The sequence below is a fragment of the Phocoena sinus genome, chromosome 8 (genome assembly GCF_008692025.1).
Source record: "Phocoena sinus isolate mPhoSin1 chromosome 8, mPhoSin1.pri, whole genome shotgun sequence".
NCBI lineage: Eukaryota > Metazoa > Chordata > Mammalia > Artiodactyla > Phocoenidae > Phocoena > Phocoena sinus.
In genome coordinates this window covers 66,376,032-66,400,068 of record NC_045770.1, presented here as the reverse complement: position 1 = coordinate 66,400,068, position 24,037 = coordinate 66,376,032, and the positions used below count along the sequence as shown (strand labels likewise).

The window sequence follows — 24,037 nt, the reverse complement described above, 5'->3', positions numbered from 1 at the left end:
TTCCAGCTTTCACACCCAAAGATCATCAGTCTTAGAGACAGATCCACCCTCCTCAACCCTTGCCCTTTGTGTGTTAGTTGTTTGTCTGAGACATCTCTTAGCTCCCCCTAAGCAGCTTTCCACCACCACCACAACTATTATTGCTCCAGAGTGTCTGGTCACCCCTGACCATACAGCCTGGCCAGGGAAGAAGATGATAAACTTGGGGCCATGTGTTTAAGAACATATCTAGTATCCTTCGGTCAAACAACTGGACAGAGTCCAGGCACCTCAGGACATGAAGATCTTGGATATCCCAACAACCCCTAAGAACCTGGGCTGGTTTCTTTCCACTCACAGGTTAATCCCACTCCCCTCCTATACCAACCTGTACCTCCTAGGTCCCCAATGCACTTTCAAATCATTAGACATTTTTTTTCCAGGCTGCTTGGCAGGAGACTACGGCAGCAACAGGCAGTTTTTATCTGCACTCTGGCATATCTCGCGGTGGGGCAGGGGAGAGGCAACGCTACGAAGTCCAGGAGAAAATGCCTACAGAAGCAAGCAGAGGAGGTGGCGACCTGGAGGAGAAGACGGTGCTGATCACGAGGACAGGCAGAGTGGGCACTGGGAGTCTAGGAGGCCCCTTTAAGATGCCACAACCCTCTGTGCCTCCCTTACTTCCTTAATAAGAAATCTGAGGGCAGGTGAAATTCTGCAACTGGCCCATGGCCATGCCATGCCGATGAGCTGTGAACAACCAGCACCAGATCATGGGTCTTTTGACCTCAGCCTACTCTTTTTTCCACTCTACTCTGCTGACCTCGAGATCTAATTAGGTTGCTCTAACGAGGCCAGCTGGATCCCCTGCAGACTCTAAGCAACATGACCCAAGTGTCACTCAGGGAAAGAGCAGGCCCAGCAGGTATTTTGATAACTGCCTCCCCAGCCCCATGCATTCCTTCCCAACCTGACATGGTCTGCTGCTCTTTCTCCAGCCCTAGCCACAAAATCTTAAGGAGTTCAGAGGGGGAGTGAGAAAGGAGAGGTGGGCCTTCCTGTCCCTACAGAACCCTAAATACCTAAGATAACCCACAAAGATCTCTCTCCTTTGGTCTAGGGGAGATTGATGGGGATGAGTGGCAGGAGGGAACTGAATTAAGCTGCTGGAAGTCTGACCTGATTAGGCCAAGAGTATTCCCTGTGAGCAATTAGATGGGTCATCTGAAGGTGTATGATGACAAACAATAGGATCTGTCTCTGCCAGGGACCTTTCAAGACCAATGTTGGTCAGATCATCTCAGCATCAGGAGTTAAAGACTCAAGGAATTAATTATTCAGTGTGCGTGACCCAGTTCCCGGAGGTGAGGCTGGGTGAGAAGAGAACTCACTAGTTCCTTATCGTGGAAAGAAATTCAAATACTTCACAGGGTAGTGTTCCCTTTGCTGCCAAAGAGGATCCATTCATGGGTAAGAGTGACCCCACCCCATCCCCCCAAAAAAAGGAAAAAAATAGCCAAAGTTCACTCATTCAACAAATATTTATTGAGTTCCTCTTATGTCCTGGGCCCTTCAGAAATTTGCATATGGGTGAAGCTTAGTAGGGTATAAAGATGAGAGAATTTATAAACAGGAGGCCTGGGCTGTGGCCCAGCTCAGCCCATAGACAGCTACATTAACGCTGGGCAGGTCACAGCCTAAGTCAAATTCCTCATCTGTGAAATGGGAGTAAATGAAGATTTACTTATTATGAAGATGAACTGATCTTGATGAAATGTAGAGTGTAATGTAAGCCAAAGGCGTAAACAATAATGATGTGATACTGCACACTTTCCCTGCAGAAGTTTATAACCTGGTCATGTTTTGGAAAACAACTCAAGGTCAAGGTACCTATCTGGCAAAATTCACATTCTCTGTAATTTGGGCAAAGTGTACGTTTCAACCTGCCAGTGGAGACAGAGCCTGCAGTCAGTACCAGGATCCCAGTCTGTGTGTCTAGGAAGTTTCAAGAAGAGGCAGGGTGAAACTGGAAAAAGCATGACCAACCTGGTCCTGTATCATGTCTGGATGGAATGAACGTTTCAGAAGAGCCCTAAGATTGAGATGGGGGAAAAGACCATCTGGAAGTGTGGTCAATCAGAAACAAAACAAAATTCATTTGAGCACAATAGAGGTGAGCCGGCCAGAAATGCACACACTTCCCTCCCCATACACATTTCAGACAATGATGGAATTGTCTATCGTTCGACCCTCCTCTATGCACGCACTCCACTTTCTGTGTTTCTCCGGGAAAAGGGAGGGATTCTCAGGCCCCAGCAGGCTGGCTGATCAGGACTCCTTTGCCCAGACACTAAGAACCAGAACTACGAAAGCAGCTTTCCCCTAGATCCTGCCAAGCCCTTCTCATGCTGCTGCTCAGCATCTCAACACGGACTCCTCGCCCTCTCCAGCCTCCCTCCACCGGGGATCCTCAGTGCCCACAAGGCCAGCCTCTGAATCCCCAGCCATGCCTGCCGGCTGCCCTTCCTCTGGGGCCTGTACCCTGCCCTAGCCTCACCCTCCCCTCCTTCCCCCCTCCACTGGGCTCTGCAGCCCCCAGCCACCACCCACCCCCTGGTCTCACACCTCCAGGGAAGCTCCTGAGGCAGGGTCAGTTTTATTCATGTCTACCTTCCCTCTGACTCAGGGCATTCTGTAAGTTCTTCACCCTCCTGTAAATGCAGACAGATGGTCCCCAAATGTACTCTGACGGCTGTATACAGAAGGGAGGCAGAGGAGGAGAGAAGGGGTGTGGAAAGAAAGTTAGACTGGAAATCTAGGACCTGCCTTCCGAATCTCCACTGGACAGCAGTGGGTCATGCAACCTTGAGAAAATATCCTCAGGCCAGGCCTCAGTTTCCCTATCAGGTAATGAGGGGTTTGCTCTAAATAACCTCTTGGGTTCTCTCTAATTATAAATTTTGGTTATAGAAACCAGAACTAGAACTAGCCTGGTTCACAGGAGATGTGGGTCTTGGACCTTAACAGCCTATAGTCTGAGAGCTCAGACCTCAGCCTCCATGTCTGTAAAATAAATGGGGATGACTTGACTACCCCTCCCCAGGTACGAGGCCCGCACGAGACAGAAGACAGGACTTCGTGAGCCATAAAGCCCTGAAGAAACCTCAGGGCTTGAACTCCTTGAGCCAACAAACACTGTTGCTCCCCTGCCATGTGCCCAGCCCTGGCGCTGCCCAGCTCAGACAGGAAGGCTGGAAGACGGATCCTTGCCTTCCAGGCTTCCACAGCTGGTGGGGGAGACGGACGAGTGGACAAAACTCGACTCAGCCAGTGACACACCTGAGATCTGAACAAAGCGCTAGGGGAGTGGAGAGGAGGAGGCCCCAACTTTGCTGGGAGAGTGAGGGAAGCTTCCCAGAGGGAACACGTGTCCTGGATGTGGAGATCTGTTCCGGGAGTTGTGGGACTGGAGCTGGGGTGGAAAGGAGAGGAAATTTTCAACTCTTGGACAAATGGTCTGGAAAGTCACTGGAGGGGCCCTTGAAGGCCAGTGGGAGAGTGACAGGCAGACATGTCTTTGAGGAAGGTCTCTGGCAGCACTGAAGAGGACAGAGCAAGGGGACAGAGTAGGGCCAGGAGAGCAGTGGGAAGGCTCTTACATAGTTCATAAGGGTGATGATGCCATACAAGTCATTGATTTTTCACCTACACGGAGTCTTCCAGACCCTATGCCTCCATGCACCTGCTGAATTTATGGAAAGATACGAACAGGTTTGCTCTGCTTACAATGGAACCCAAGCAGAGGAAGATGCTGTGATCATATTTGCAACTCTTGGACAACGGTCTACCATGCTTGGAAGTCACTCCCTGAAGAAGCTACCCGGCCAGATTCCTGTCTTGGCACAGACCTGGGCCAGCAGGAGACGGAAACAGCATCAGAGCTGGGAGTGGAGTCAGGACAGCTGAGAGGAAGAGGGACAGAGATTCCATCCACTCAAAGCCCACTGAGTCACACAGGTCTTTCATGTCCCCAAACACATCTCAGTCTCAATCCCTGCCACACTCCCTTCTCTGACAGCGTGGGAGGGCTGTGCGGCCTTGGAGGTGGTAGGCAAAGACAGAGGGCTTTCGCCAGCCACTGTTTCTTCATAGGGGTCACATTCACTCGGGCCTGAAGGAAGAGTGCAAGCACCCCTATCCTTTCCAAAGCCTGAAGCCAGCCCCCCAGGAGCGACTCAAGGGCAGAAAAGAGATCCACCACTGTGACTTACTTACTTGATTCTTAGGCATCACAACGACTGAAGTCAGCTCCTCCCAGGACAAGCCATGCACAGGTTGCCATATTCCTTGAAAAACAAGAGCCCAACAAGGAATGTCAAGTAGATTATCTTACATTACAGCCTCCTCTCTTCTCCCCACCAAGAGGTTCCCACATGCTGTGCACTCTGTCCCGTAGTAACACTTTACCCAACAAGAGGAAACGGAGAGAGAATGTCTCTTCTGCTCCAAGTTTTTCATGTGAAGAAAGGAATTATGAGACGTGTAAACACATTCCTTTGTCTGCCACTGGCTGGGTACCCTAAGGCTTATCACACCTCTACACAAAGGCTTGCAGAGAAAGTGAGATGGATGTGGAAAAGAACGCTTCATTCGTTGCTCCAGTAAAAGTAAAAAATGCCAGAATTTCTAAGCTTAGGACATGAGGAAAGTAAAATCAAGCTGGTGTAAAAACTTGGTAACAAGTCACCAATGTAAAATTTGTCATATTTCCAAGGTGGAAAGGTCCAAAAGGCTGAATAAATTAGGAAGTCATGAGCGTGGACTATCTGATTATGGCTGAGTTTCCTAAACAAATTCTGATTTTGGTTTCCAATGACCACCCTAGTGATCTGGTTACATCCCACTTGTTTTGCAGAAAATGCTTCTACACCTGTTTGGAAAATGGAGCCTGGAGTTACAAAAATTTTAAGGATTTACTTTCACAATCCCAATTTTCTAAAAGGTGGCCTCAAAAGGACAAAGCTTAAGACATGTAAGAAAAAAAAAGAAAAAGAAAAAGACATGTAAGATTTGAGATCGCCAAGAGGCAATCGCCATACTCCGTGGACTTACGCTCACTTTGCTCGGCAAGGTGGCAGGGCTACTTGCCCACAGAAACACGTACGTATTCTCTCTAGTACACAGAAGGCTGTATTTAGAGCCTAGGAGTTGGGACTCACTGTTCAGAATCCTCAGACTATTAATGGGAGAAAAGCAACTATTTACTGAGCACTGGCCATGCATGGAACGAGCACTGTTAGCGATCAGACATGCTTTGTCTCAGTGGCTCCTCACAGACAGGAATAGGGGCTTAGAGGGCAGAAGGCACTTGTCAAGGCCCCAGGGAGTGGCAGGACTCAAGCCCGGGCCGGGCTGACCCAGTGCTCACGGTATCTCCCACCAGGCTGAGGTGAGAGGTGTCCCAGCACCGCTGCGATGGGCCCGCACGCCCCACGGCAGCCACCTGGGTGGAAGCTGCAGTCATCTCCATCCCCATCATCATTATCAAGCCACACCTCTCCAGCCCGTGGCAGCTGACCAACAGGCTGGCCTGCCTTGGCCACATTCTACCAGCCTGAGCTAGAGGCTCTGTGCTGCTGCCTTGAGCCAGAAGTCAGAGTCAGGAGGTCTCCACCCATCTGCCTCCCTGCTTTTCAAGGGAAGCTTCTGGGTGCAGTGGGTCAGGGAGCTGGACATTCTGGTGCAGAATTCCGCTATCGGTCTAGCCAGGTATGAGAACCAGGGGCTGCCGCTACTCCCAAGATGTCAGGAACGGAAGCCCCTACCAACCCTGGGATGTTACTGAGACCAACAGCAGGGAACAGGGGCTCTCTGAGATTCTGCCTGGGCTGTTGCATAGTTGGATGGAGGTGGGCACTTCGGGACCAGTCTACAAGGGCTAACCACCAGTCAGATTCCCACATAGGCCTGGGCACACGTTGCGATCCAGCCACTCCAAGGGCCAACCTGTACCCTCCATCTGACCTACAGCCAAACATGCTTCAAGCTCCCTTTAACTCCACTAAACCAGAAGGTCCTAAGGCCAAGCACCTTCCTTCCCCTCGAGGGGCCTCAGTTTCCTTAACTTCAAAATGAGGAGCTTGAACTAATTGGTGATATCCTCACCAAGGACCCCTTCTAACTGCCCCCATCCACAGGACCTGACTTTTAGAGACACCCATGAAGCTAGCCTATTGTTAAAAAGAGGGAGAGGGATTAACCCGCATGCAGGCATTACGACAGGTGGTTAGCATGTGCTATCCCAGATAATCCTCCCAGCAACCCAGTGAGGCAGGTAGTACAGCCACGTCACAGAGGGCAGAACTGAGGCATGGCCCAGCCTCAATCCATACTGACCACAGCAGCCTGGGACTCACAGCGGAGCTGGCCGGGGGGTCCACGCCCACGCTTGCTCCCTGACGCGCTGCCCTTTGTCGTCAATCGGAATGAGGAAACAATCTTTGCTCTCAGATTTGCCATCATGCCAATCCCAAGCAAAGACGTATGAGGTCTCCAGATCCCTGTAGGCCTGACTTAGGTGGTGCAGGAAAGGTTTCCTGTGAGCTTGAGTGACCTCATGGATCCCGAGGGAGGTGAGAGGAACTCTGGGGGCCTTCCTACTTCCATAGAGTCAGAGACTCACTGAGGAACCCCAAGCCCTTGGAACAGGGCCTGGCACCCACTAGGCACTCCATCAGTATTTGTTGAATGGTGGAATGAAGAAATCCAGAGCTTAGATGCACTGAGGGCTTGTTCAAGAAGCGTTTGGCATGAGTTAGTGTGAGACACACAAAATCCAGCTCAGAACCACAAAGCCAGCCCCTCAGCAGTGTGCGCCAAGCAGAGCTCTCCACGCCCAGCCCTCGGCACAGAGGATGACGGCTCAGATGCTGAGCCAGGACCGCTCTTCATTCCAATTGCCAGGGAAGCACTTGAGAGAGCAAGAGGAATGTCTGAATACAAAGGCTACCCAGCAAAGTGTTCACCAGCACAGGCCCCAGAATCAGGCGAACCTGGGTTCCCGTCTCGGCTCTGTCACTTTAAATTAGTCAGGTGGCCCCAGGCAAGTCACATCATCTCTGTGAGCCTGTTTCTTATCTAAAAATGGGGATAATGTTAGTCCACAAGGCTGTTCTGAAGATGAAATGAGATAATGCTGTAAAGGACAGCCCGGTGTTTAGTTTAGAGTAAGTGCTCGGAGATGGCATCTGCTGTATCGTCTGCATCAGAGTGGGCGGTTAGGAGCACACTGGGAGTAATCTGCTTGGGTTCAATCCCTGCTCTCCTACTAGCGAGCTATGTGACCTTAGGCAAAGTGCTTAAACTGTCTGTGCCACAGCTTCCTCGTGTATAAAACAGGATTGATTGTAAAGATTAAATGAGGCCTGTAAGTAAAGAGCTTAGAATAATTTTTACTTCAAAGTAAGCACTCAATAAAAATTCATCTCCAGAGGACTTCCCTGGTGGCACAGTGATTAAGAATCCACCTGCCAATGCAGGGGACATGGGTTCGAGCCCTGGTCCGGGAAGATCCCACATGCCACGGAGCAACTAAGCCTGTGCACCACAACTACTGAGCCTGCGCTCTAGAGCCCGCGTGCCACAACTACTGAAGCCTGCGTGCCTAGAGCCCATGCTCCGCAACAAGAGAAGCCACCGCAATGAGAAGCCCGTGCACTGCAACGAAGAGTAGCCTCTGCTCCCCGCAACTAGAGAAAGCCCGTGTGCAGCAAGAAAGACCCAATGCAGCCAAAAAATAAATAAAATTCCTTTTTTAAAATTAAAAATATTCACCTTCTGCTTAATTATTAATATTACTAGCATCCTTCTCCCTTTGTTCCAATAACAGATTCCACCCCACCCTTCACTCACCAGCCTAAAAGGTAGGCATGGGACTCAAGACAGGTTCATCAGAGTATCCTTCCTCCTCGGCCACATTCTTAGGTACAAAGGGTGTGCATGTGCTCCAAGCTGGGCCAAGTTCCAATCTGAAAACTCCTGGGGAAGGCCTGATCCTCTTGGGTCAGGTACAGGGCTGTGTGGGGTCAGCTGGGAGCTGCCTGTATCCATGGACTAGGTAGGGGATGCTGGTCCAGGGATGCTGGAGGTCACCTTTCTGGGTGTTCTCTTTCTGGGGCTGGATTCTGCAGTGCATCCTTTGAGTCTCTGTACCTCCCCTAGAACCTTCCGAGGTATCCCTTTTTTTGGGGGGCGGGTACGCGGGCCTCTCACTGTTGTGGCCTCTCCCGTTGCGGAGCACAGGCTCTGGACGTGCAGGCTCTGCGGCCATGGCTCACGGGCCCAGCCGCTCCGCGGCATGTGGGATCTTCCCGGACCAGGGCACGAACCCACGTCCCCTGCATCGGCAGGCGGACTCTCAACCACTGCGCCACCAGGGAAGCCCCCGAGGCATCCCATTTTTGCTTAAGCTCATTCAAGTTGGGTTCCTATCACTTGAAGCCCAAAGAGTCCCCACTAAGAGCAGCAGTCAACAACTGTCTGCTTTATCATCACTAAATCCCACCCAGGAAGAAAAGCCCGCTGCACACTCTCAGTGAGACCCAGGAAGCCAGGGAAAAGCAAACACGGCAGCAAGGCGTCTCCACAAACTGAGGTGAGAGGAGCCACCCACAGCCCTTGGACCAATGCCCTTCCTGGGAGAGGAAGATGCTGGAACCAAAAAAAGTACATAGCCCAGTCCTGCGGGTCTGGGCTGGGAACCCAGCCTCAGATATGGGTCCCCCTGGCCATGAGCAATAGGAAAAGGCAAGGAGAGAAATAAGGAGACAGTTTATTTCCACTGGCTTCACTGTGGTACAGAAAAACATCTGGGCAGCTCCTTGAAACAACTCTATTTAGAGGGCCGGTGAGGGAAGAGGAATTATCTTGTCTGAGCCCTTAAATGACCCTTTCACTGGTACGATGTCATCTAACCTTCAGCACAGCCCTAGGAGCTGGATGCTTATCCAACCCACTTTCCAGGTGAGGAGACTGAGGCTCAGAGAGCTCAGCAACTAACTGGCTGAGGTCACGCTGCTAGTGCCTGCTGCCTGGTGCACTTGTCATGCCGCCTCCCCAGCACACTCTGATCCCTGAGCCTGAGGCCTCCTCTACGCCCAGGCACATCTGCTGGCACTCAAGGGAGGTGGGCTGTGCCGCAGCCCCCCATCTACAACCGGCCCCCATTCCACCCAGAGACAGCATCCCAGGCACTGACAGGACAGGCAGCATCTTGGATGTTTCCTTCTCTGAACATGAGTTATTTCAATCTCCAAGAGCTCCGGTGTGATGTTAACAAGATGGCATGTATCCGTGGGTTTTACACAGGATATGCCTGTCAGAATCCCATGGAGAGTTTCTTTATTTTGGGGGGGGGATGGGGGGTGTTTTTGGTTTTTTCTCAGTCACTCTTCTCAAGAGATTCTGACTCAGCAGGTACAACTACAGTGCCTGACACACAGCATGGGCTGAACAATATTATCTTTACTTTGTATCATGATCTTGCCACCTCCTGGGCCAGCACCCAGAGAGAATCTGTTCCTGTTCCTCCAGGCCTTCTAACGGCACCCTCTTAGTTCCTTCCAGGGAAAGAAGCTCCACCTTCAGATGTGTTTTAAAGAGATTTAGAAAAACCAAAGCAAAAACCCAAACCCTGGCCTGGTAGCAAAAATAAAGAATCAGAACACGCTGGCTGGGCTTCCCTGGTGGCGCAGTGGTTAAGAACCCACCTGCCGATGCAGGGGACACAGGTTCGAGACCTGGTCGGGGAATATCCCACATGCCGCGGAGCAACTAAGCCCGCAAACCACAGCTACTGAAGCCCGCGCACCTAGAGCCCGTGCTCTGCAACAAGAGAAGCCACTGCAATGAGAAGCCTGCGCACCGCAATGAAGAGTAGCCCCCGCTCGCTGCAACTAGAGAAAGCCCGCGCGCAGCAACCAAGACCCGACACAGCCAAAAATAAAATAAAATAAATAAATTTTTAAAAACCGCACTGGCCGCCTCCCCCTCCTCCTCGCCTCCAGCTGTGGGTTGAGCACGCCAACCAGCACACACAGCTGTCTTCTTCCACAGGGCCCGGGAGCTCAATGCCAAGGTCTGCACAGACATAAACCAGTGGGGGTGAGGACTGTGCAGACACAGACATCGGCTGGTACCAGAGGAGACTCAGCTGAGAAGGAAGCGGCAGCTTCCAACGTTTTCTGGAGGAAAACTGGAAACCATGATCTGAGATGATGTGAAAAGCATCCTGACTACAGTAATGTTGTCAGGGCCCCGGCTGCACCCGTGGGTGTGGGACAGCTCAGTAAGCCATTCAGAGGAGCCTCACCCACTGACCCTCACAGGACCCACACTTCACAATGGCACACGCTACCCAGAGCCTCCCTGCAGGCTAACGGTTTTTGTTTGCTTTCCGGCAGCTGGGTTCAGGCAGCGCCTGCCCCAGTCGTGGGGGATTATCCAGGCAAGTGTTTTCCTTAGTGTTCTTATTCTTTTCATAGCTTTATTCTCTGCAATTTAAAAATAAATACATTAATTAAAAGGAACTGGCTGGTGCCCTGGTCCGGGAAGATCCCACATGCCGCGGAGCGGCTGGGCCTGTGAGCCATGGCCACTGAGCCTGCGCGTCCGGAGTCTGTGCTCTGCAACGGGAGAGGCCATAAGAGGCCCTCGTACCACAAAAAAAAAAAAGGGAACTGACTGGTCTGCCCTCAGGGCACGATTTGCTTTCCCTCCTCCCTGGCTGGGTGCAATGATGCACCATGCTCCTCGGCACTGCCTGGCCTTGGAATGGTATGCAGTATACTGGCAGCGACCCATGGGCAAGCTGATCAGCTCGACATCTGAAAGGGGATGGAGTGCTCAAGGGGGGGTCCCATCTCCTGCTGCTCCTGGTTCCCATCAAATCAGCCAGGAAATGGGCTTCCCTGGTGGCGCAGTGGTTGAGAGTCCGCCTCCCGAGGCAGGGCACACGGGTTCGTGCCCCGATCCGGGAAGATCCCACATGCCGCGGAGCGGCTGGCCCCGTGAGCCATGGGCGCTGAGCCTGCGCGTCCGGAGCCTGTGCTCCGCAACGGGAGAGGCCACAACAGTGAGAGGCCCGCGTATTGCAAAAAAATCAGCCAGGAAAAATCATTCAATAAACATTTGCTGAGTTTCATGGCTAAAACTGTGAAGAATACCAAAAAGCATAGGGACTAGGGGTCTGAACTTGGGAAGCAGCGGCAGCAGCAGGAGGAACAGTGCCTCAGGGCCAGCCAGCACTTGGGCTTGAATGCCAGCCTCACTGTTTGTGCATACTAAGACCTTGGGGGGATGATGTCTACCTTATAAAACTAGAGTGTGGATTAAATAAGATGATACCTGTCAAAGAGTAACAAAGGCTGCCACATGTTAGCCATTTACTGTAAGGCAGGAACTGTGTGCTTAGTGCTTTATGTGGATTATCTCACCAGATACTTACAACTTCCCTGTGAAACAGGCACCGTATCCTCAAGTTCAGATGAGGAAACTGAGACTCAGAGAAATCAAAGCACCTACCCAAAGCCACAGAGCTCATAAGAACCAGCGCTAGAACACACACCCAGGCCCATCAGACTTCAAAGTCCTAGTCCCTGCTCTGCTGCCTGCTGTCTGACAGGTGCTCAAAACACATTATGTAACATGTAAATGCTGAACTGGGGGCTGCTGGCTCTCCACCAAGGAGGCATATGGAGAAAAGAGGGGGAGTTTTGGCTGAGAGGGTTTAGGAAACCTTTCTGAAGTAGGCAGGGCTGAATCTCAGCCTTGGAGGGTGAGGATGGAGACAGGCCAAGGAGAAATGGAAAGCACTAGAGACTGGGAAAACCAATGCAAAGAGCTGAAGGCAGGGATGACCCAGGCAGGCAGGCAGAGAGAGGCAGCAGACATTGGCCAGGCTGGAGGAAGAGAGACAGGGTTATGGGCACCTGAGCTGTTACGTTGGTGGCCGTTCTACCCGAGATCTTTCTCACTCACACTCCAGAGATGCTCCTCTGACTGCTCCTTTGGTCACACAATCACAGAGGGAATCAAAACCCATGATTATAAAGGCCCGATAACCCCTCCCTCCCCACAGCAGCCTTAGAACCCAGATGGAGGAGCAGATGTTTTTGTCAACTCCCAGCCTGTGCTGCTGTGCTGACCTGCCAGACCCAGATTCTAGGTCGAGCTCCAGGACACTGGGAATCTGAACACTGCCATATGCACTGAAGCATCACCACTGCCCCCCTGGCATTCAAGGTTCCCAGGAGGGAGAAGAGGGCACGGGTCAAAAGGAGGCTGTGGTGCATAGGCTCCTCATGGCAGAGTCCCTGTCTCACTGGACTTCATATTCCCGGGACATTGCAGGTACTTTTTCAATAACCTGAACCAAGTGAAAAATTCTTCCACTTAAGAAACAACACTAGAGTTTGATAAGTCTGGATTACAGTCCATCCTAGAGCCCTGGGTCTAGTCCCACCTTAGCTGGAAGGACCACTTGCCTGTTTGTCTCTTGAAAAGAAAGTGCCCCCACCCCCAGCAGTCTCTGCTTTGGCCCCCAGCAGCCCCCTGCACCCTGGATGTGGTTCTGAGCCCTGAACCTAGTGCCTGCTCTTCCCCCTGGGTGAAGCCGGGGATGCCGGCCTCCTCCACCTCTGAGTGCAGGTTCCCCCCTCACCCACCAGACCCCCCACCTCCACCCCGGGCACGTCTGCTCCAAAATGCCAAAAGCTACAACGCCCTCCCACTGCCTCAGCTCCCCACCAAGCCCAACCTAGGCCTTGGACCCACGGAGAAGGGAGAATGGGGTTGAGATGATTTAAGCACCTCTGATCACTGGCTCAGCTCAAGCCCACCATCATGTGCTTTTTTGGAAGTAAAAGGACCTGCAGGAGGGAGAGGATAAAAGTAGAACTGCAGAAAAGTCTGGTGGTCACATGGTCTCCTCCCCACCCTCCTCAGGAGAAGAGCAAAGGGGAAATGATGAAGGGCTTTGCAGGGATGGTCAACCTGAGCCTCCAGACGGAGGCTGCCTGGGACGGCCATGGGCGCCTGGGTCACTACCTTCCACCCACGAGTCATGGGCATATTACTTAACTCTGCCAAGCCTCAATCTCCTTACCTATTAAATGGAGATAATAACCAATGACCACACAGGATGACTGTGAAGACTGAGTGAAATGTGAATGTGAACGTGCTTGGCAAACTGTAAAGCGCCCTTAGAAATGGCAGACATTTCCCACAGTCTTGGGAGGTGGGAGGCTTCAGGTCAGAATATTCGGCTGCAAGGGAAATGGGAAACTGGGAATCCATCCCAGTCGGCAAACCTTCCAGGACAAGGCACAAGTCTCCAGGGATTGCAAAAACATTGATCGAGACCTATTGCCCAGTCTCGAGCACTCACTGTCAGGTGAGGGGAAAGCTACATTTGCACCATAAGGCAAAATAAAAATGTGTTACTGGAAGGAGAGTGTGGAGAGGATAGGACATTTTATTCTGGCCTCAGAGGTCAGGGAGGCTTTTGTAATAATATTATAACATTATAATTATTAGCGTAATATTAAGTCTTTGTGAGTGCTTGCTATGTATGGCAGTTCTAAGTATTTGCATGGCCCATCTCATTTAATTCTCATAAAAAGCCTGTGAATGGGTTCACAGATGACAAAACTGAGGCACAGAGAAATTCACTCCTCTCTTGGCCTCACAGAGCTGGTAAATGGCGGAACTGGAATTTGAAGCCTTCAGACTCTGCTCCTCCAGCACACGAGGGGCGTGGTCAGCCAAGACAGATCTCAGACTCTCTAGGCAGCTGAAAGGCTCTGATAAGGCCTGCAGGGATGAGTCACTGAGGGAGGGCGCTGACTCACTCATGGCCTCTCCTGCTCCTGGGCAACTCTGACTGCTGGGCCAGGGTTTCCACTCTGACATTGCCCCTGGTCTGTCCTGGAAGTTGGCCACACCTCTGCACTCCCCAAGGCTCCATATGGGCACCAAATACCAAGGGAGGCTGATGTAAGAACCTATATGTCAATGTACATTTATATAACAGGTCACTTATGAAGTAACTTCTTCTTATTGTAAAAGGTAGTCAATATCAGAGGGAAAAGAATTCGCAAATTCCAGCTCTGCCACTTACTCTGCTGTGTGACCTCAGGCAAATCTTAGCCTCTCTGAGCCTCAGCTTCTTCATCAGTAAGATGTGGTTAATAGTGTTTATCTCAGGCAGTTGTTGCAAAGATGAAATGAGATAATATGCCTAGTGCAGCACCTGGCACACCATAAATTTAATACGTTATGGTTGAATCAGATGACTTTACAAAGGGTTTCCACTGGAAAATTATTTTCTTCACAATAATATTTGGTGGTAATAGTAGTCCTTTTAATTAGTATTCATCTGCCTCTAAGCTAAATCCATTACATGCTTTACCTCATTTAATCCTTAAAAGCATCATTTTCTTCATTTGATGTAGCTTTAGGACAATAGAAAGAATATGTCCAACACATTAATTTTACTCATACATACACATATAGGGAGAGAGAAACAAGACTGTCAAACAAGCTGATATACTATAATATACAAACTTACTATATGCCCAGTACTGTTCTAAGCATTCTACATTCAATAACCTATTTCGCCCTCTTTAAAATGTGCCTATAAGGTAAGTACTGTTTTGCCCTCATTTTACAGATATGGAGCTTGAGGCACAGAGAGGTTAAATAACTTGCCCAAGGTCACTCAGCCAGGATTCAAACCCAGAATAATGAAAGAATACTAAAGTAATGAAAGAAAAGTCACAGCAAGAATGTTTAAGCCCCACATTCTAAGAACTTCGGGGCTTTCTCATCGCTCCCCTCCCCACCTAAGCTCTGCCATCATCCCCCTTCTGCCAGTTCCACTCTCACCCTCACCCCTGTCCCATTGTTCTTGTTCCCTAGCTCTGCCCCACTGCTCCCAGGTAGGCAATGTCAAACTAATGGACTTTGTTAGGCCCTGGTCCTCTCCTCCTGCTATCTCAGCTTCTCTGCCTCAGCCCCCTATATCCCATCCTCTACAAAGCCACTAGGGACATCTTCCCATATGTGGCACTCCTCTGCTCAAGAACACTCTACGGGTCCCTGCTGTCGAGAGCTGAAGTCCCCAATGGGTTGAAGAGGATCAATGAAGGACTCAAGACCCCCACAGGATCTGTCTGGCCTGGCATCTTTCCCTCTGGCCCCAGACTTCTCACTTGCTGGTTTATAAGTCCCAGCACAGGGCGAGTCCGTGAGGCCTTTCCTGACCACCCTATTTAAACTTACAGCCCTCCCCGCAACTGCTTCCTTCCACATGCACCCAGCACACTCTAGCTTCCTCCCTGCTCTAGTGTTCTGCAGCCCCCTCTCATCACCTGGCCTCACACATTAACTTAAGTCTTTATTGTCTCTCTCTCCCTCCTAGAATAGAAGTTCCACGTGGCAAGGGATTTTACCCTATTTTTTTCCTGCTGTAACTGCAGCACCTAGAACAGTTTCTGGCACAGAGTAAGAACTCATAAGTACCTGCTGAATGAATGAATGAATGAATGAATACACATTTAAAATGTCTAAGAAGCAAGTGTCCAAACAGAAAAATGGTGGGGGTGTGGCTAGCATGCTTCTGGGCCTCCTCTCTGCTCCTGAGAACATTTCTGGAGGACAGGCCTAGATTAAGATGTCTAGAGGTCAAAGCCTTCCTAGGATTTACAAGAGTTCCCTGTAAGACCCTGGGTCCTCATCCTCCCATCCCTGTTCTGAACGTTCACACACACATACACACGCACAAGCTCTCTCTCTCTCTCACACACACACACACACACACACACACACACAAAATCTATCATATTGAAGGCAGTCTGCATCTCTCCTAAACTCCTCTGCCCAGCCTCATTTCCCTCTGAGACCCACCTTCAAACCAAGCCATTTCCCACTTCTCCTGGCCTGAACACCACCTAGAGGTGCTCTCATCTTCCTCCCACTTATCCATCTGCACTTCACCTACTCTTCAAGATACAGATCAAATGTAGCCACCTCCGCCTCCACCTCCTCCAGGAAACCTTCCAGGCCCTCTCCAGCCTCTAGAAAACACTCCCCATGCCCACTTCTGTTTCCACCAGTCACATGGAAATTAGTCATGAACTACTTTGTGACTTGCCTTCTATGAATGAGCTGAACTGTTACCAAAACCTCCTGTTACTTAATTTTTTTTTAACACGGGTATCTTGTCATTTCAAGAATACCGTGAATGTTTTGGGAGGAGAGGCTGGGCCTTAACCACATTGTCATCCCCATGGCACAGGGCCTGGGGCACACAGTAGGTGCTAAATGTATGTTTCTTAATTAACTGCCCAACATAAGCAAGTCACCTTCCCAATCAGGTCACTTCCTCAATTATAGGTACCTGGACTGGTTTCTCCCAGTGCCCTGAATATTTTTTTCAGGGCCTGCTCTGACCTTGGTTGTCTGCAAACCCAGTCATGGGCTTGTGTTTTCAAAGGGTGTCAGACCCGTTCTAATCACGCCCCCCTGTGCTGAGCAGATGAGGGTGACTAGGAAAGAAATGATATGTAAAGTCCCACAGGTCTGGAAAAGGAAAGGACATAGTTGTTCCAGGCAAACCCAGACATTCAGAGTGTTTCCATTTCCTCAAATATGGGAGTTCAACAGAGGAGAAAACACAAAAACAAAACAAAAAAAATGGTGAAAAAAACAGAAATAAAAAATAAATTAAAAAAAAAACCCACGGTGTTAAGTTTTAGGTGATTTACCACAGAAAACCAATACTTGAGGCCCAGGTACACCTGCTGAGCACCAGCTCTAAGTAAACTGAGATTAGAACAAAAGGCAGCAAAATCTCAAGTTACTTCTGAGCTTGGAGAGATGAGAGTCAGGGAGGAGGGAGGTGGCCCTGTGTGCTGCAGACCCTCTATGCGCTGGGCCCATGCCAGCTCCAGGGGAGGGTCTCCCGGCATCCTCGCTGTGAGGTAAGTGGTCTGTGACCAGCCCATTCACACCTGAGGAACGGGGCCCCCATGGCAGCAGAAGGCAGAGAGCCGACTTGACCAAGTGAGTCATCCTCTTTCCACAACTCGTCAATCAGGACTCCCACATTATCTATGCTTTTGAAAATTTTGAATAGCAAACATATCACTGGGTTCAGAAATCAAAAAGCACAGATGTATCCAGGAAATGTGCCCCTCCTCCTCCTGTCCCATCGACCCATTCTGTCCCCGCTCCGAAACAGGTAACCACAGTTATTAGTCACTCATGTGTGTTGTGAAGGTGTTGATGTACATACATGCAAATAGAAATATGTCTTCTTTCCATTACGGACAGCAGACTATACACGTTTCTCTGTGCCCAGCTTTTATCTTTTAAAGGAATGGACTTGGACTAGGACAGGGAGACAGATTATCTCTACAAAAAAAGAAAAAAGAAAAGGTGGGTCTGTGTGAAAGGCCCATGAAACAAAGAGACAGAAATATTCTGGAGAACATGCATGTGAGGAGACTGAGGTGTGATGGTCCAGTCACCGTGGGTACCACTGGTCTGTGGCTGACCCAGATACCAGGTCAGCCGGAGGAGAGCCCTGAAGGTCGGGGGGCAGGCAGGGGATCAAACACCCTGATGGCACTAAAGCCCCACCGGCTAAAAGCTCTGACCAGCCTCGCCGAGCACTTCATCTTCCAGAAGAGAGAGGAAGCGTCTATAAGAAGGGGATTAAGCTAATTCCCACAGCAATGACCGAATGGGTAGTGACTAGGGGGACGCAGGAAGGAACTGTGGAGGAAAAGCAATCATTTCCTCTGGAACTTGGGAGGGACCAAGAAGGGGAAGTTAGTGCCTGAGACTAAGGAAACAGACTTCAAATTGCTAAAAGAATAGAAGGGCTCTAGGACCCAAGATTGAGGAAGTAAATGATTCAGACACTCTGAAATGCTGTTCTAACTGTGCAGTTGAAGATGGAGGTGGGGCGGCAGGGGGACAGAGGGAGAAAGGAGGAAGAGGAGGGAAGACGGGGCCTTTTAGGAAGCAGGCAGCTCACCATTATGGCTCAGAGCTGGACTTAGGGGCAAACTGACTAGACGCTAATTCCGCCCCTCCCCTTCCTAGCTGTGAAATCTGGAGCAAGTCAGTTAACCTCTCTGCACTTTAATTTCCTCATTGGTAAGTGGGGATAATGAGAGTATCTACCTCATGGGGCTGGAACGAGAATGAAGTGAGTTAGTGTTTACAGAGCGCTCACATGGTGCGGGGCTCACCACAGCTGCCATGTGAGTGTTAGAGAATAGAGCCACGTGGTTGTACAGGAAACCCTGACAAGGTCAGTTGTTGAAAAGAGCAGGTCCCATCACTGGGAGAAGGATGCATAACCAAAGAAGCCCCTGAGACAGTGAGGCAGGGCCTCCCTCGAGCATCAACCAGAGGAGGCCAGCCCAGGATGAGCTGCGGCTACACAGCATGCCTAGACGGCAGGAAGGGGGGGGTCGTCTTGAGCCAAGAGGTCCAGAGGCATAAAAGGACCCTGGGAAACTGGACCCCGGCTACCACTCTGGACACACGATGGCCTCCGTCAAAGAGAGCTATCCTTTGACTGACACATAAAGATCCAACACTGAGATGAGAAAGGGGGCTGGGAAGGGGGGTGGGGGAAGCTTGGATTTTAGAAAAGGATATTTAGATAGTTTCAATAACATCAAGCCCCCTGGCCGGCCCAGAACACTGGGAACTCTGGCAGATGAGACCGCTGAACTGCATCTGTGTGGGGCAGCCTGGGGACACCTGAGAGCAGTCCCGGAGCCCGGTGGGAACTGAGAACACATGAGGTCAAGGAGCGTTCATGCCTTTCTGTGATAGGATGCTTAATGGTTGATGGAGAATTACAATAGATTTGGCATAACTAGACTCAAGAAGGCATCTGGTCAGAGGTCAGAATAGCAAAAAGGCAGAGACTTAAGCAGGAGCAGCTTGGACTACCTTCCCTAAGCAAGCAGATGAAAGGTGACGTTCCGAGGGGAGGACTCTGGCAGAGGGCTCTCTCCTGATAAGCATTTTATCAGTGACTTGGGAGGTGCTAGGGAAGGCACACTAATTAAACAGGATCCTGAAAGAGCGCAAGGTAACAGAGGGCTGCACAGAATTTAACCCATTGAAATTTAACAGAAATGCTTGTTCTGAATCAGATGGGAAGAAAATAGGAGGCTCTGCATTTAAATTCTAAAGCCACACACTTTGAGGACAGGGGAGAAGCAGCTTAGCAACACGTTATGTTAAAAAGATCTGGTCAGGGGAATTCCCTGGCGGTCCAGTGGTTAGGACCCTGCGCTTCCATTGCAGGGGGTATGGGTTCTATCCCGGATTGTGTAACTAAGATCCCGCAAGCCGTGTGGCACGGCCAAAAAAAAAAAAAAGATCTGGTCAGGAGTAATGTCAGTGAGTTAATAACGTGAAGTAGCTGCCAGAAAAGCTCATGCAATCTTGGGCTGCATTAAAAGGAGTAGAATGGCCTGAACTAGGGAGGTGATAACTGCCTTCCTCTGCTGTGGTCACACCACACCATGAATACGGTAGACGGGTCTGGGCACTAGCCTCGATATATTAGAAGGATATGGACAAAATGGAGTTTGTTCAAAGGAGAACCACAGGAAAACACCTGGACCCACATCACGGGTTGTAAATCTGGAAGACTCAAGAGAGGACAAGAGGGCTGTCTCTAAGTATCACATTGCACTAGTTAGGAGATGTGCATTTTTTTTTTCAGTTATAAAATGTCTCAAAGCAGAATTATCTTATAATCCCCTAACATCTAACAATCTCTCTAGGCCAGAATGCAGCTGGGGCATAGCTGTCATCGCCCCATTGTCACTGTCATGTGGAAATTTGACTATTATTCCTGGTGACACATCTGGACAACTGCAACCCTCAACATTTCAAGAGCCAGAACATTTAAGGACCATTTGAGGAAGAAATGTGAGTCCTGGGAAAAAGAATTCCAAAGACAACAGAGATTAAGAAATACATCACCACTTTACCAGAATATATGTCAAAAAAAAAAAAAAAGAACCCGAACATATTGATAACTCTGAGTCAAAAAGTGATTTGAAAGATTTGGATTCTGAAAGTGAATACATTTTAGAAATGCTGTTAATAATTTATTTTCCTTTTGATGTACATGCAGGAACGATATGGAAGAAAAACATTTCTAAAGTCTAAGAGAATTCTTTCAGTAAATATAAACATTTTAAGTGATAACACAGTATTGTTCCACAGTTTAACTGGAAGCAGTTTTTCTTTCTTGAAGGTTCATAAAATAATGGTATATCTTACAATCTATGGTATCAGAGATTTGGTTTTAAAAAAACAGTATCTGAAGAGCTGTCACATGGAGGAAAGACTAGACTTTCCTTCTCCATGGCTTCAAGGAGGAAGAACTAGGACCAAATGCCAGAAGCTATAGGGACCCAGCAGGGAAGTGACAGGAGGAGCCATCCAAAGATGGAATGGGTCACCTCGGATGTGAAGCCCAGGCTGGAACACAGTGGGGAAATCAAGCACCAATGTGGCAGCCCTGTGATCCCAAGGTCTGATTGAGAAAACCTCACCATGAAGAGAAAGGTGGCCCATCTTTCTTCGTTACCCACCTATGTGCTCAGACTGAGTTATTCTCTCAAAAAGTCACCACTTAAGGATAAGAGCCATTTAGGGAACAGTACTGAATGGGAGACCTGAGGCAAAGAGGAATGCCGCCCACACCTGTGCTCTCAGACTCCTGTGGGACAGCTGGGGACCACCTACATGCCTGCTATGTGCCAGGTACGTGACAGGTGTGCTACACGCACTGTCCCAGTTAATCCTCACAGCCCCCTGTGAGGCAAGCGCTATCACCCCGATCTTACAGAAGAGAAACCTGATGCTCAGAGAAATTCAGTGGCTTGCCCAGGGTGTTACTGCCACTCAAAGCCACGGTCGGTCTGTGACAACCTGCTTCAAAGAGAGGGTCGTCCAGAAGTCTTGATTGGCAAAATGAATGAACTGAGCGCTCAAATGAGCAATCAATGAATGGACCAACGTGGTCTCACATTGGTAGCACAGATGCTAGGAGAAGAAAGAAAGAGGAAAGCCGTTTTAGTGTCCCACCCCCTATCAATAGCTCCCACGGGCACGAAGCTCATGCCATTTGCTCCCTGCAGAAGCAATTTATTCCACCACATAAAGCAAGGGTGTTCCTGAGACGTCTATGGCAGAGAACAGGTGCCAGCTGCCCTGCTCAAATGTCAAAGCACACCAGGCTGCCATGCCTTCCACCTGCCAGGTTAACACTGGAGTAGGCAGAAGCTGAGCTCAGCTTTTGTCCCCTGCCAGGGCCAGGATGTCCAGAGGGCTGGGGAAAGGCTGGGGAGTCAGCCAACTGCCCCCACAATGTGTTCCAGCCGCCTGGAGACATCCAGTCCAGCCCCAGGCCACCCAGGCTTCCTGCTTCACTGGGGAGGTCAAAGTGGGCACCAGATACCAAGGGCAGCACCCAACTGAAGGGGATATTCAGGTGCTTATGAGATCACAGAAGGGAGAGAATCGGTCATTTCCAATGATGGCCCACAACGCCCTGTGAGCAGGTGACGCCTGCAGAAACGATTCTAACGAAGGAGGAGGGGCTCACCGAGGTCCCTGCCCAGCCCAGCTTTGCTGTCTCAGCCATGTGTAGGCAGGTAACGCCTGCTCCTGATCTACGGGTACCCACCGCCAGGGGCTCAGCACCCACAACCCCTAAATCCATCCCCCTCAGGCCGACCTCGAGGGAGGGCAATGACCTCCTGTAGTGAGGTGGTGAAAAGCAGGGGCAGTTACCATTTTTCTGCAGAAGACAGAGCTGCCAAAGCACAGGACAGGCGCAATTGGTGGCACAGAAAGTGACAGATGTCCCATATTCTAAGACCCTACCTGAGGGGTTCCAAATGGGCTGCCCTCCTGATCAACTGAAAGATAGGGGCTGCCCAAGCTGACCCCCTTCACAGGGAAGGTGGTGAGGCAAAAGCACAGACAAGGCCTTATTTGGGCCCAGTCTTAAGTGCCCTCGACCTCCCTGTTCCCTACCCCCCGGGGCACTCCTTGGTCCAGACTGACAGCTACAGTCTGGTCAGTTTAACCGTCCAACGCTCGGAGGGCAGTGCAGGCCTCGTAACAGATCCCCCACCCACGACTCCCACACAAGCTTATCCTGCACAGTCTGATCCGCCTGAAGGAACGCTCTGCCCATCCCTCTCCAATGGTTGTCACTACCTGCAGGATTAGGGCCATACCCACCCCTTCCCCAGCACTCAGGGCTAGCCTGATTCCAGCCTCGGCTTCCAAAGTTCCCCCAGGCAGCCCCCAGGTTTCCACCACGTGACACCCTGAACTTACCCTCATGTTTCTACATCTCTTTGTGCTCTACCTCTCCCCATCTCTGCCTATGGAAATCCTATCTTCCAAGGCCCATCTCAGGGACCAAGTGCCACCTCCTCCAGGAAGCCTCCTCTGACTCCCCCACACTGTGCGACTGTCTAAAGCACATTCCAAACTCTTATCTTGATGTGTGGGCATGAATGGACTTATCTAAGGTACCTCTCCACGAGTTAGATGAAGGCTCTGCTCCTGTCATTCAGCACAGCACCGTGAGCTGAGGAGCCCAGGTCACAGTGCTCCACGCCGGCCCTGACAGCACCCTTTTTACAGTCCTTTCTGATTCCCTCCTCAACCTACTTCCAGCTGACTCATCCCCCATTCTATCAAGGTTTAGCTCTCAGAGGACAGCTAATTGGAGATAAACTAATCAACATGGTATCCTTCCCAATTAAATTCTATATTTTTAACAAAGGCCCTCTGGAGACAAGGGCTGAAGACAAAGGTGGGAATTATAGGCCCCAGAGCTCTGGGGGAGGTATTTTTTTTTTTTTTTTTTTTTTTTTTGCGGTACGCGGGCCTCTTACTGTTGTGGCCTCTCCCGTTGCGGAGCACAGGCTCCGGATGCACAGACTCAGCGGCCATGGCTCACAGGCCCAGCCGCTCCGCGGCATGTGGGATCCTCCCGGACCGGGGCACGAACCCATGTCCCCTGCATCGGCAGGCGGACTCTCAACCACTGCGCCACCAGGGAAGCCCTGGGGGAGGTATTTTTGATAAGGAAAGATCTTGCACCAAACCATTGTGCAAGCCAGTGTTACCAGGGTATATATCCTAAATTCAAAGCATGGGAGAGCTGCTAGAAAGCGGGGTGTCGCTTGGTGATACAAAAGGAAAGGCCACCGGCAAGTAAGGCTGCCCGAGGCTGGTCACGGGCTCACAGCCTGCCAGAAATGGAGGATGGAGAACAGACTTGACTCTGACCTGGTTAGGTGCCCTTGAGCCAGGAACCACACCTCTTGGCCTCCGCTCAGTATCAAGAAGCCTCTGAGCCTCAGTTTCCCCATAGATAAAAAACAAGGAGGCAGGAGTGAGAATTAGATGATCCCAGAGGGCCCTTCCAATCTGACATCCCAAGGCTCGGCCTCCACCTCTTCCTCCCTCCTGGGAGGTACCATTTGAAACTACCCTACTTCCACTCCCTCCTTACCTTGAGCCCCACCTGAGTCCAAAGGGAAAACTAAGCCTAAAGATCTCCCAGCCAATCAGCAGGCAGCATGCAGGGGGCAGGCCTCTCCCAGCACAGGGGAAAGGAAGGGGCAGATGTTGGTTTCTGTGGACACAGAAATGCTACTCTCACTTACCCAATTTGTCCCAGCCCGGAAAAAGACAGTTGGCTGATTGCCTTTGCTTCCCTGACCTACCTTTTTAAGAGATTACAACTGCCTGCCAAATTTAAGTGCTGCCCTAAAATCAGGACATATAAGGTCTCTCAGCGTGCATCTGAAGGGTTTCAAAATGGGTAGAGAGTAAGCGTGATGGAGAATGAAACTTGGAGGCAATCTAGGCCAGGGTGTGCAGCCCTGTCAATTAAAGACCTTTAAAAATAGCCTCTCTTCTCTCA

At 50.4% G+C, this 24,037-nt stretch overlaps 1 protein-coding gene across 14 annotated transcripts in view; it reads right to left on the bottom strand.

Moving 5' to 3' along the window:
• The window catches only part of LOC116758806 (F-actin-monooxygenase MICAL2), a 222,787-nt gene that overhangs the window by 189,900 nt on the left and 8,850 nt on the right, over nt 1-24,037 (bottom strand). For 10 of the 14 annotated variants that reach the window (XR_004351240.1, XR_004351238.1, XR_004351239.1 and 7 more), the window contains exon 2: nt 4,255-4,325. The exons of 2 other annotated variants lie outside the window; for them this stretch is intronic. The gene's annotated coding sequence lies outside the window, so the exon portion shown is untranslated. Of the gene's footprint in view, nt 1-4,250; nt 4,326-24,037 lie in introns of all 14 variants that reach the window. 2 more of the 14 variants (XM_032642004.1, XM_032642009.1) reach the window with 1 other exon arrangement.